Source organism: Melospiza georgiana, chromosome 12, assembly GCF_028018845.1.
Source record: "Melospiza georgiana isolate bMelGeo1 chromosome 12, bMelGeo1.pri, whole genome shotgun sequence".
Taxonomy (NCBI): Eukaryota; Metazoa; Chordata; class Aves; order Passeriformes; family Passerellidae; genus Melospiza; species Melospiza georgiana.
Genome location: NC_080441.1, coordinates 10,227,656 through 10,240,170, shown reverse-complemented (window position 1 = coordinate 10,240,170; position 12,515 = coordinate 10,227,656). Strand labels below are relative to the sequence as shown.

General features: G+C 42.9%; 1 protein-coding gene across 7 annotated transcripts in view; it reads left to right on the top strand.

The window, feature by feature from the left end:
* Positions 1–12,515, top strand: part of TENM1 (teneurin transmembrane protein 1) — a 769,900-nt gene that overhangs the window by 458,313 nt on the left and 299,072 nt on the right. For 2 of the 7 annotated variants that reach the window (XM_058032972.1, XM_058032974.1), the window contains exon 1: positions 4,938–5,102. The exons of the other annotated variants lie outside the window; for them this stretch is intronic. The gene's annotated coding sequence lies outside the window, so the exon portion shown is untranslated. Of the gene's footprint in view, positions 1–4,937; positions 5,103–12,515 lie in introns of those variants that run through there. 7 annotated transcript variants of the gene reach the window in all.

The window sequence follows — 12,515 nt, the reverse complement described above, 5'->3', positions numbered from 1 at the left end:
AGGAAACTCGCTTGCATTTTTGGTCAATTCATGAGCAGCCGCAGCACATGAACAGCCCAACTACTGCCAGATTTTTTCAGTAGGCATCTTGCAACAAGATAGCTTAGAGGTGAATTTTGTGAGAATGTTTGCAGTTATTTACAGGAGTTCTTTCTGAATGTGAGACATGACACTGTAAAACCTAGTCTTTTCTTTGAAAATTTAAAAAGGGAACAAAGGAGACCGGTGTCATGTAGAGATGGAGAGCCTTGAGAGAGAGTCAGTGTCATGTTTGGATTCCTCTTTCATAGCCTGTAAACATCCTACAAGGCAGTGCTGCTTCCTTCAGTCTTTTGCACGGTAGAAGCTGTTCTGTAAACAAATCTATTTCTGGTACATTTTTTCCACCAACTTGACTATGAAAATACATCAGTTTTCATTTCTTTTTTTTTTTAAAAATTAACTTCTCTCTATCCACTTGGTTCTGGGACTACAGTTTCTGGAAAGAAATATCCCATCAGAAATTGCAGTTACTTCTCTTTTAGTTCTATTATATGAAGTACAGTATCTTGCAGAAATTCTGGGACAAAACCTGTTCAAGAACTGGTAATACTATGGGAGAGCAATTTCATAGTCAGTTTTCTACACCTTGGTGTATTTAACCTAGCTTCACAAAAGTCAGGTCTTCCATCTAAGAATGAAACAGAATAGCAACTGTCCCTACTTTCTGGCCCCTTCTTCTGGTCCAGAAATTAAAAACTTCTGATTGGTGTTTCACAGCTCACTTTCACTTTTCTCATCTTTAAAAATTTGAATGTTCCCAGACTAAGTGCAAGACTGCGTGTCTGTACCTCACTTTAGTGCAATGTATCAATTTTCAGTACACACATAACTAGAAAAACATATAATGGCATGGTATGCTGATAAGCGTTAAAAAATGATCCTGATTCTCTTTTACCCTTCAGTTAGTGCATCATTACAGAGAATTTGCATTGGGGACAGTTAGACTTCTGTTTTCATCATATTTTACATCCACGCCTCATGCACTTCTGTCAGACTGATGTAAGGTATCATTTAAAAAAATTGACATTTTCCAAACCCACTGTGCAAACTCTGCATGAAGGATCAGTCTCATTAGTTTTATCAAGTATAAACCTGGGTTTTTAAAAAAAATGCAACCTTGTGTGGTATGGTTGGGATCCCATGCTGATGTACACCACAGGCTCTCCCTCAACAGTGTCCTTTTAGAGGTTGACAATGTCTCTAATGTCCTTGTAATTTTTCTCCCTGTTCCAAAAGGGGCAGGGCACTGTTATTAGTGCTACTCAGTCCCTTCTGTCACTTTCTGTCAGACAGCTGGGATCTCAATGCCCTTTATATTTGAGTAGTTTACTAGCAGTATTAAGGGACTCACTGTAAATATTCCATCACCTTTCTGAAATAGGTTTTTTCTGTTGAAAAGACAGAAAGAAATGAAGTCTTTCCAGTACCTTACAGGGCAGTAAGAGAGCTGTGATAGAAACTTCTTACAAGGACATGGAGTGACAGGACAGGGGGAATGGCTTCAAGCTGCCTAAAGGCAGGTACCTGATGAGGTATTAAGAGGACCTTCTTTGCTGTGAGGGTGGTGAGGCACTGGCACAGCTTGCCCAGGGGGCTGTGAATGCCCCATCCCTGGAGTGTTCAAGGTCAGACTGGATGGAGCTCTCAACAACCTGGTCTAGTGCCAGGTGACCCTGCACATGGCAGAGGGTTGGAATGAAATGGCCTTTAAAGGTCACTTCCAACAAAAGCTGTTCCATGATTCTATGGAGTTGAACCTTGTATTTTGTGTGTTAGCATTGGGATCTGGCTGACCTCTTGCCTCGGTGTTTTGAAGCCTGCTAACTGTAAGGAGTTATTTCTACAAATGGCAAATCAAACAACCACTTCAACTATTTAGGGACGTGTCTTATGTCTCACAGTCATCAGGAAAGCAGTCTAGTATAAACTGGAAAAATTCCACACAATTTCAGAGAAGTTTTTGAGGAATTCATCTGATTGAAACAACAGAGGCACAACGAGGAACTTTCAGCACAGACTGACAGAACTTTGGTGAATGGTGATAATCCTACCCCAGGTGGGTTGAAAAGTTCCTCTTCAGCTGCGAGACCAGCAGCTGTGTCTCAGGTCTCAACCCAGATTGTTGCAATGCAGTCAATGATCTTTATTCCCCCAGGAGGAAAATTTAAAACCAGTGCTTCAGCATATCTCAGCAGGTAGAGACAATGACTCACTCAGGAGGCTCATCTGAACTTGAGTGAGCCAAAGGTGTCAAGCCAGTCCTCAGCATCAGTGCTGCAATGATGAGCGCTGCACCTGTGCACTCGAGATACCACCCCCTGCTACTTACAGAGAAAATCTCCACTGCAGAGAGCTGTAATGCTATATGAACCTACCTGTGCAGGAAAATTCCAGTTAGCACTAGTATTTCTAGAAATATTTACTTGTTGTTTTCTTTTAAACTAGTTTAGCAGGCTTGGCTGTGAAATCTGAGGGTCAGAATTCTTTTTTCTAAACGCATTTAGGTTTGATGTGCTTAAGGACTCTTGTTTCCAGGTATAAAAATATTCATCCTGATCCTTGGAAAGCTCTCTATCTGTATCTGTTCCTTCCACTGGAGCATTTCCCCTGAACTCTTATTGTCCCACTCTTATTATCCCACAGGATGCCCACTGGGATCTGCTCCTATTTCTGTTGGAACTTGCATGTAACACCCAAAATTTCACACTTTCTTCTGCATCTTTTTCATGGAATAATACATAGTATCTGCATGGTTTTCCAAGCAGATCTTTTGAGTTTCCCTAACTCATTAGGGAACATCCATGGGTATCTGAAATTATCACATATATATATATATACATATCAGACACTCGACTTGATACCTGGGAACAATTTTCCACTGCTGAGTTGAGCCATGTTATTTCATTTTCCTCAGCAGAGGCTGAAGAGACAGAGGTAGAACTGAACATCCACCTCCAGTGTTTATCTTTTTATGCCTTCCCTTGATGAGGCTACCATCTTTTTCTGACTACTGTACGTTAATGACTACAACAGGCAATTCTATAGGATTCCAAGAAGAAGAATTATTATTAATTTGTGTTCCTTGTCTGCCCACAGACAATATTTACTTGACTTTGGTACTATCTTAAAACCTGGAATCCAGATGGGTCAGCTGTCTTGGTTTATGTTTCTGTGACTAACATGGTGACTTCATTCAAGACCTTTTTCTTTCTTTGGTTTTGAGTTATATCCATGTTATCTAATTTTTGTGTTAATGAATGACAAAAGTTAAAGTCTGTCCAGAGAGAGAAGAAACCAAAACAAACATGTCCACTGGGAAGGAAATTTACATTTTACTTTAGGCTCAGAAGAACTCAGACTGATCTATACTGCTGATCTTTACTACACCTACCAGGACTAAATCACAGAAATTTGAGAGGACTGTTTTGGCTTAAAATAATTAACTTCTAGAAATAGGTAACGATGAATATTGTTGAATAGCTTCAAGATTAATGAGAAATAGATTTGGTTACTTCTGGCTGTTCTGGGCTTCCTATGAAAGTAATGTATTGAATAACAGATGATTTTACCTAATTTATTATTTTTTATTTATGCATTCCAAGATATTACATAGGTACCTTGAAGATGTTAATTTCTCCAAATACTTATATAAACACCATAAATTAACTGAATGAAGTACGTTCTGGGGCACAGCACAGAGTAAACAAAAGGACTCCACTTTGGGTGGTCCATGCAGAAACTTACGAAAGACTTACAGAACTTACAAAGAAGTAACAGCAATAGTGAATTGCACGCTTTTTTCACAATGTTTTCCTGGGACTGAATGCACAAGCTAAATTATGTAAATAACCTCAGTGATTTTTAGGAATTGACAGATATGTGTATGCAGTATCCATATGAACATAGACCAGGATGGAGGCAGACTGATGAGCCAGGTCCAGCCTCACAGGCACACCTTTTCCAGTTCCTTGCATTTCTTCAGCACAATAAAATTTTTACGAATAAGTGCTGCTGCAGAATTAGCTGTTATGAAAAGAGCAGGTGGTAATAACCTTTACACCTTGTATGCCTTCTTGGGTATAAACCGTGTAGAAATGATGAAATTATAGAGATCATCACCAGCTGAAGTTCCCCTCTGGTAAGACCGGGGACTGTTAATTGAGGTGGCCACCGGAGATCCCCACTTTAATAAACTCTCATAGCGAAAGGAAGGCTGCTGAAGCACCTTGTTTAAATCAGCGTCCCTCTCCCACGCCTTGATTCCACTATCGGTCTGATTTCCCGAGCAAGGTAAATTATTTAGGTGTTCTGCGCTACATCCCAAGGTAGAGGCCCGGGACGAGCGGGGAGCCGGGGCAGCATCCCTCCCCGAGGCGAGGGCAGCCGCCTCACCTGCCCGCAGACTTGCCGAACTCTGCCCGAATCCCGCACGGCCACGGGCGGGGCCGCCTCAGCCGCCGCCGCCGCCGCCGCCCGGTCCCTCCCCCGGCCCGCGCCCCCTCACTCCCTCCCGCCCGCCCGCCGCGGGGCAGCCCCGGCGCCGCTCGCGCCCCCTCAGCCCGAGCCCGCCGAGGTCGGCGCGAGGCGGCTCGAGGCGCGGCGGCGGGCAAGGCGCCTGCGCAGCTCTCCCGGGCATGCTCATTAACAGCGGAGGAGCCGAAAAGGGGAAAAAAAAAGAGAGAAAAAAAAGAAAAATCCCACCCTGAGAGCGAGCGGCGCCGCTGACACTACACCCGCCGGAGAGCAGCGGCGGCGGCAGCAGCGGCGGGGCTGCGCCGCGCCGGCCCCGCGTCCCTTCACGCCTCGGCTCCCAGCGCCTGGTGCGGGCAGCTGCGGGGCGAGCCGCGGCAGCAGCAGCAGCCGGCGCGTCCCCCCGGCGGGGCGGAGGGGCCAGGGCGGGCTGCGGGGGAGCCGCCGGCAGCGGCGATGTGGATTTATATTGGCCCGCGCCGCAGCCGCCGGGGAGCGGGGCGCGGGCACCGCACCTAGAGGCGATGGGCGAAGCCGTCGGCGGGGCTGAGCCGGGGCGCTGCTGAAAGTTCAGCCGGTGGCCGCGCTCGGTAAGTTTGCCGGGGAGGCGGGAGCGGCGCCGCGGGCGCCCGAACTTCGCGTTTCGCGGGGGGCAGCGGCGTCCGAGCCGGGGCGGCGAGGGTAGCGCCGGGCGCCGCCGGGGATGCCTTGCCCCGCCGGAGCGGGAGCCGCCGGGCGCTCCCGGAGGGGTTTTTGGATGGCACTGGGTGTGTACGTGCGGCTCCGTGTGCGCTGTGCGGACGCGGTGCCGGCGGGCGGCTGCCGGGCTCCGGGGCGGTTCGTGCGGGCACCGCGCGGCTGCGGGAGCGGGCTCCCGGCAGCGATGCCGCGCTCGGGGCTGAGCCCGGCGCCCCGCACGCCTACAGCAGGGCTCCTTCTCCCGCGGTTGCCGGGCGCGGTGTGTGGGCGCGGAGCGGCGCTCTGAGCGCGGTGCCATCGCCCGGGGCGGCAGCGGCTCCCCGTGCCCGAGGCGGAGCGGGGCGCGGCGCGGTGCGCGGCTCTCCGCGGGGTGCGGCGAAAGGCGGGGCGCTGCCGGGGGCCGGGCTCCGGCTCCGCGCTGGCGTTGCGGGGCCGCTCGCATGAAAAGCCGCATCTCGGTGCGCGTAGGGTGAGGTGGCTCCGCCGGGGCAGCGGGACCGCGCTGCTCCCAGCTGGAGGATGGAGCAGCCTGATGTCTCACCGCTCCGCAGGCTTAATCTGCTAAACGTGTGCTTGGTGTATTCTTCTGCCACCGGTTGTGGGATCTGGTAATCTCCTTTAGTCAAGGCGTGTGTACATGCAGGCTTTACGCTGCTCTGCTGCTTCCAGCTGTTTTTTCTCTAAAACACCTTACGGCTGCAGCTCGTGACTGACGGTTTAAGCTTGGTGTGTGCTCAGAGCCGCTGTGGATATGATTGTGGTACATAGTGAGGAACCTGCCTCTGTAGTATTAACTGTATGCTCTTACTGTGCTGAGTGGCAACACGTTTACCTTAGCAGATCTCGGCTTTACGTGTTCTTATACTGAAATCAATGCCAAGAGCTGCCCACCTTCCCCTTTATTTGGATTAAATATATGCTACCTCTTTAGGCTGTGTAGTAGCTAACTATCTTAGTGATAGTCTTTTATTGATTGTTTTCCCAATATTCAAAGATTGTAGATACCCATCTTGATTGTGCTGATGCTTTCCTGGTAATTAACGAGTCAGATACACTGACTGTGGAAATAAATACCAACTGTCCGTGTGGTGGGGCAAGCATCTCAGACATCTTCTGTGTCTCCAAATGGTTTTGCAGTAACAAACCCCCACCCCTCCTAGTGCCTGGATTTTACCTGTTAATTGTGAAGCTTAACGTAAAGCAGTTTGATATTTGAAGTATGGAGTTGCTGGTGTTGTAGTGAGCACTTTGTGAATCACAGAGACCAAGATAAACTGTAGTAGGGGAAGAGCTATACACCAGAAGGTGAGATACAGCCCCAACAGCTTTCCTTCTTCCTTGTCCATAGTTTCTTTTCAAAGCTTATTTTATGCATGACCCTTAATGCTGTGGATTAATCTCAAAACACTTTTTCACAGCAAAATGCAATCTTCTTAATAGCCAGCTATCCCCATAGATATCATATTGATAACATAAATTCATCAGAAGTTGATACTGTAGTTTTAGTATAACTGTGTGTCTTGGGGATTTTGGCTTGCTGGTTTGTTTTAAGAACTCAAATCTCTAAACTGCTGGGGATTTTAGGAACCTCTCTCAGTCTTGTGTGTTTTTTATTGTTGTTTTTGGTGTGCCTTTTTTTGTTTCTTTTTTTAATCACAGTTTTGTTTCAAAGAATGGTTCCAAGTTTTCTGAATAACACATATCCAGTAGAATTTTTCTCTGAATATCTGATTTTTAAAAAAACCTCAATCAAAACCAAATAAAATCCCAAGACAATTATATTTCAAATACTGAAATAAAAATCCTTTATTTTAAAGAGAACAGTTCCTTTCAGTTGCCAAACTTTAAGTATTTAAATGATGTGTATAAATAGCAAACGAGAAAATTCCTATTAAAAGCAGCTTTTAAGAATGTGGGAATGCAAATTACTACTCTCAACACTTCAAGTAGTCAGATGTGGAAGTAAATGAACATATTGTATTGATGGCTTATGTGTAAAAAAGCCATTGAAGTGTATTCAGAGTTCTATAAAAGCAGTGTCATCTGAGGAAAACTGTGGCAAAGGAAGTCTATTACTCATTTGATGTGGCATCATAGTTAAAATGGTAGTTTTGAAAACTGAAGAAATTACCTGGTTGCTCACACGTGTGCCTGTAGTCGCATATGGAGCTGTGCAATGTTCTGCTCTGCAGTAATGGCTTTGGAACAGGTAAATGTATACTTCCTTCTTTCCAATGAGATAGGAAATTTAGAGAATTGGTGTTGATGTTAATTGGAGCAGACAGGACATTATTTCAATGTGATTCATGAGGTCTAAACGGTATGCATTTAATTTTTAAATGATCCTAATCTGAAAAATGTAAGAAGAATAATGCTGCTTAATTTATCACAATCTTAGGGCTTTGAATATGGGAGAAGAGTCCTCTCCATTTGGTCAGGAATGTTTTTTGTTCCCATTTTACAGACTGAGAGAATGCTGTGTCCTGTCTTTGCTTCTGTCACAATGACTGCCAGTGTCTCACAATGACTGTGTGGGACTAGATTTTGAAATGTTTTAGAGTCCAGATATAAACTATGGTGATGGAACTATGTCTGAAATTCACGAGTTTCTGTTTTCTTGTCTGTTTCTTGTTCATTTCGATGTGCCCATTGATTATATTTGACAGTTCAGCACAACTGAGTTCATGATAACTTTTGTGAGACCAAACATTAATACAGTTTTGCTCTTTCTCTAAAGGCCCAGTCCCGAGTCTACTGATTTGAGGTCCAAAATTTTCTGCCTTCAAAGTTGTGAAAATAGGATCATGTCAAACTGTAGTTTGGTAATTGTTGGTGGAAGCAGTTTTAAGTATTGCAGTCACTAATCTGTTTGGCTTCTTTAGTGTTTTAGAGTGGTGGGTGCATGAAGTGCTGTAATACTTATGCAGCCTTTATATGAGTTAAGAAAAGGAAATACAGTGTTGGGTTTTTTTTGCTCACCTTTTTTTGCTCACCTTTAAAGTTTGGTTATGATCCCAGAGTACAAACTTTAGTTTCCCAAGATTTTTGTGCATTACATACACAAGTTGATGACAACTTACGTTTCTAAAACCTATGCAGACGTTAAATATCACAGTATTAAAACAGTAAGGAGAATTTCACAGACTCAGAATAGTTTGGGTTGGAATGGACGTTTAAAGGTCATCCATTCCAACTCCTCTGCAATCAGCAGGAATATCTTCAAGTAGATCAGGTTGCTCAGAGCCCTTTCCAACCTGACCTTGAATGCTTCCAAGGATGGGGCCTGTACCACCTCTCTGGGCAACTTGTGCCACTGTCTCATCACCAACACTATAAAAACTTCTTCCTTAATCTAAATTGGCTCACCTTCAGCTGGAAGCCATTATCCCTCATTCTGTTTAAGTCATTGTTTTTGGTATCGGTATTTGACTACAGTCCTTTCCAGTGAATAAATAAAAATCATTCTTGTCTCACAAATGAAAATGCTTGCTGTGTTTGGGGAAATTACATTGAAGCTGAGACTTGTGAAGGTTTTGGTTCAGAAAAAAATACCATGTTTAGAAAAATTTGCTGATTTCTATAATGTAAGGTTGTGTGGAATCTTAGGTGGACACATGTTAAAGCGATGCTGTTGCTCTCCTGTAGATGCTGTTGCTGATTGAGTCTTACACTCTGCGGATACAGAAAAGTTACAGATGGTTATCCAAGCTTCTGTTCATCAGCAGTGCTGCATTTCTGTATGATGCTGGTTTGTAACTGGGATGACAAAGTTGAAATTCCATTAGAGAACAAAAAGCTCTGTATCTAAGGTTAGTCTAGGTAGCATGCAAACCTGTCATCTGTGGTGACAGACAGATCAACCAGCTACCAGCATTTCAACCTTTCCATTGTTCTGCCAGACCAGCACTGCATCACTGAGGGCTTTTGTATCTTCCTAGTTTCTCATTGATGCTCACCAAGAGCATCATCATCATCATTTTACCAGGCAGATAGTTCTTTTAAAAGATTGAATATGCCACTTATCAGTACTTCAGCAAAATGCTCAAAGTTTATTGAAATCAGTTAGAGGTAGACTTGTCCCTCCCTCAGCTTGCCATTTTACTAACTTACTTTTTATGGTTTCTTGACCAAGGACACAGCACAGTAATATTTGGCTGAGCTGTCACAGATGCACAGAATTATTCTTAGTACAGCTGTAGCTGCAGGTTTTACACTATGATAGAAATGCCAGTGGTAGATGCCTCCTCCAAAGTGACTATCCAACATGTATCTTGCTATTGTTCTGCTTTCTGTGAATCAAACAATTAACTTAAGAAAGAGATAGAAATGTGCTATGTGTCAGTTGATCTCTATGAGTGAATAAGAGGGAAATTATGTTAAATGGTACTTCTGTTGGATGGAAAGTAAGATTTTGATGCTGCTTAAGTAAAAAGGAGATATTAGTTATAGTCTTATCTTGGCACTTTGATAAGCCTGTTCTTGAGACTCTTCTGTTGCATTTCATAATGAGATTGCTTAAATGAGCAGATTTCAGTCCTCATCCATCTTTGCCTATGGCTGAAACCACATAAATATTAATTCCTTAAAAAACGTCTTTACTGGTAGGCTTAAAAATCAGTTCACATGGATGAAGTTGAAGTCTGCCATTACCATCTAACTTCAGAAAAACTCCTTTTTTATTTGTTAATGCTTAAGTGTTTTTTGTTTATTTGCTTGAAAGCCTTCATACATCTTGAAATTTGATGCACTATAATGTGGAGGGATAGAATATAAGAAAATAAAGATAGTGTAGAAAGTAATCTCACCCCTAAGGAGTTGCAGCTGGGCCAATTAGCAAAGATCAGGAACAGGCCTGACTTAACAGGCCAGAGCTGTAAGCAATGAGAAGAAGATGCTATAAAAGAGTGGGGTGGCTGGGTGAGAAGGGAGCTGCAGTCAGTTGGGTGCTTTGTGAAGGAGAAAGAGTCAGTGCTCTGAGGAGCTGTCCATGAGGAATGCCAAGAAGGTATGGAACTTTTGTGATAGAAGACAGCAGTATGGAACACCTGCAATGAGATGACAACACTATAACATGGCAATCTTTGTGTATAAATTATAGCTGTCGTTTGCATTATGCAACACAGTAATGCCACTAGTATTTATACTTGACAGGAGAAGTAATTTAGATGGTTCTTTACTTTTTTAAAATAGCTTGTAGGTGTTACCTGTTCATTTAATTCACTATATTAAATGCCATTGGTTTTACCTTAATGTGTCTTTAATAAATTTAAAAACCTGTTTGAGCAATGAAAAAGCACCAGAAATACAACTTTAGTGGAAATTGAAATATTAATATCAGTGATACAGGGTTAATTGAATGTCAGGAAAAAAATACCTTCCAGAGGATGAAAACTCCTTTGCTTTTAACTTCTACGTTGAGAGTAATTTCAAGGTGTTTTAAAAGTTGAAATGAGTCCTAAAATGGTGGGGAAAATGCATCCTAAAACTGCAGTTTCTAACTTAACTGTTGCTGTTATATTTGAACACAAAATCTAAAGCAGTTTCCTGAATAATAATGAAATGAGGCATAAAAATTAATCTCCATAGAAAGTCCCTAAGGGGAAAAAAAGACAGATGACTTTGTGAAGAGCATTCTGGTGTGCAAGGAGATGAGGCATTTCTCATATTCATGTTGCTGAGTAATCTTTATTTACTTACATGGAGTAAGTTTTGGTACTTTTTTCTCTTATTTTCTTGAGCCAAGGATGTTTGACTCTGCCTGCCCTTTCCACAGATTGGGCATGTGAGTTGAGTGCTCTTGTTGCCAGTCTAGCTGGATTCTGATTATCTGTCAGTAAGTAACTGGTATTTTCAAAGCTTCTCTGTTAAAGTTCCAGTTAGTCTGAAAGAAAAGGAAGCTCTTTTCTTTTCAAGCTTTCAGAAGCAGTTCACTTCCTGCCAGCACTAAAGCTTTGTCTCTTCTGTGGCTTGATGTTGAAGCTTCTGTATTGAACTCAGCATGTTTCCCTTTTCTCTTGAACTGATGAAGAGTCAAAATTTAATGTAACAGATTCATCAGCTGGGAGTGAGGATGGATTTATTTTGGAGAACTGAGATGGTGAAGACTTCTGTGTTCTCCTCTGCTGAATATGGAACCAGCATGTTGGATTTCTTGAGTTTGTGTGATTGGGTATCGAATGGAGCAGCTTTGGAGTTCTCCTAGGTATTTGCCACATAACCTTTTGTGCTTTCAGACTTGTAACTGTTTCTAGAAATGGCAGATGTATGGAAATTGAGAGATGCTGGAAGTCATCTTGTATGTATGTGTGTGTGTATATATATATTTACGCTTTTACACTGAATGTAGACCGTATGCTCAAATTAATAAAAATAATCAAAAATTAAATTAAAAGTTATTTTTATTTCATAAGTCTCAGAATATGACTGCTGGATCGTAGGTGTCTGTGTTACTTGTGATTTAAAAACCTCTCTTAGGTTTTCTATGTTCAGAACTTTTTACAGACATACAATTATATTGTGTTTTATCATTGCTTACTACTGCTGTGCCATAAATCATCAAGCCAACACAAATGGGGCCCTTGAAGTGTTAGTCATTCCTGCCCCATGCTTAATGAGTAACCTTTGACATTTCAGTAACCATCAGCCTGCTGGGTGCTAAGTGTACCATCTACCTTGTTATCAGGTGGAGACAAGTTCTCATTTTTAAAAGAAATTACTCAAAGTCAGATGCAGGAATGACACAAGAGAAATGTGTGTTTCTGCTCCTTCTCCATATGTGCTGTTGTTTGTAGTTGACTAAAGGGCATGAAATCTTTCTAATGTGTACCAGTTCTTAACAAGCAGAAGCTGTGAGCAAGGGTTTGCAGGCTCTTATCCATCCTAACAGCTGTGGTCAGTGTGCAGGGTGGTTACAGGATGAGTCAATGTCTGGGGATAAGCACCAAGAGCTCAGCTATGTCAGCCAGAAAAGTCCAGCACCTTCATTAGAGCTGGAAAATCTGGAACCATTTCTGCCTAAGTACTATATATTTATATAATAACAAAGTGGTAGTGAGTGAAATATAAACAGTTCTGTGGTGGATGGTAGATTTCACACCAGAACATGAGAAGCAGGAGTAAATCAAATCATGGCTCTTCATATTTTAGTAATGTTTTACCTTATTGATTGAACATGGAGAGTAAATAAGAGTCACACATTTTAGGTTAGATCTTTTTCTTTGCTCATCATCTTGCAGATCAATGGTCTGATCTAAAAATAATAGAATGTCTCTGACATCTGTTTGAAATAGACTGCATGAATAGTG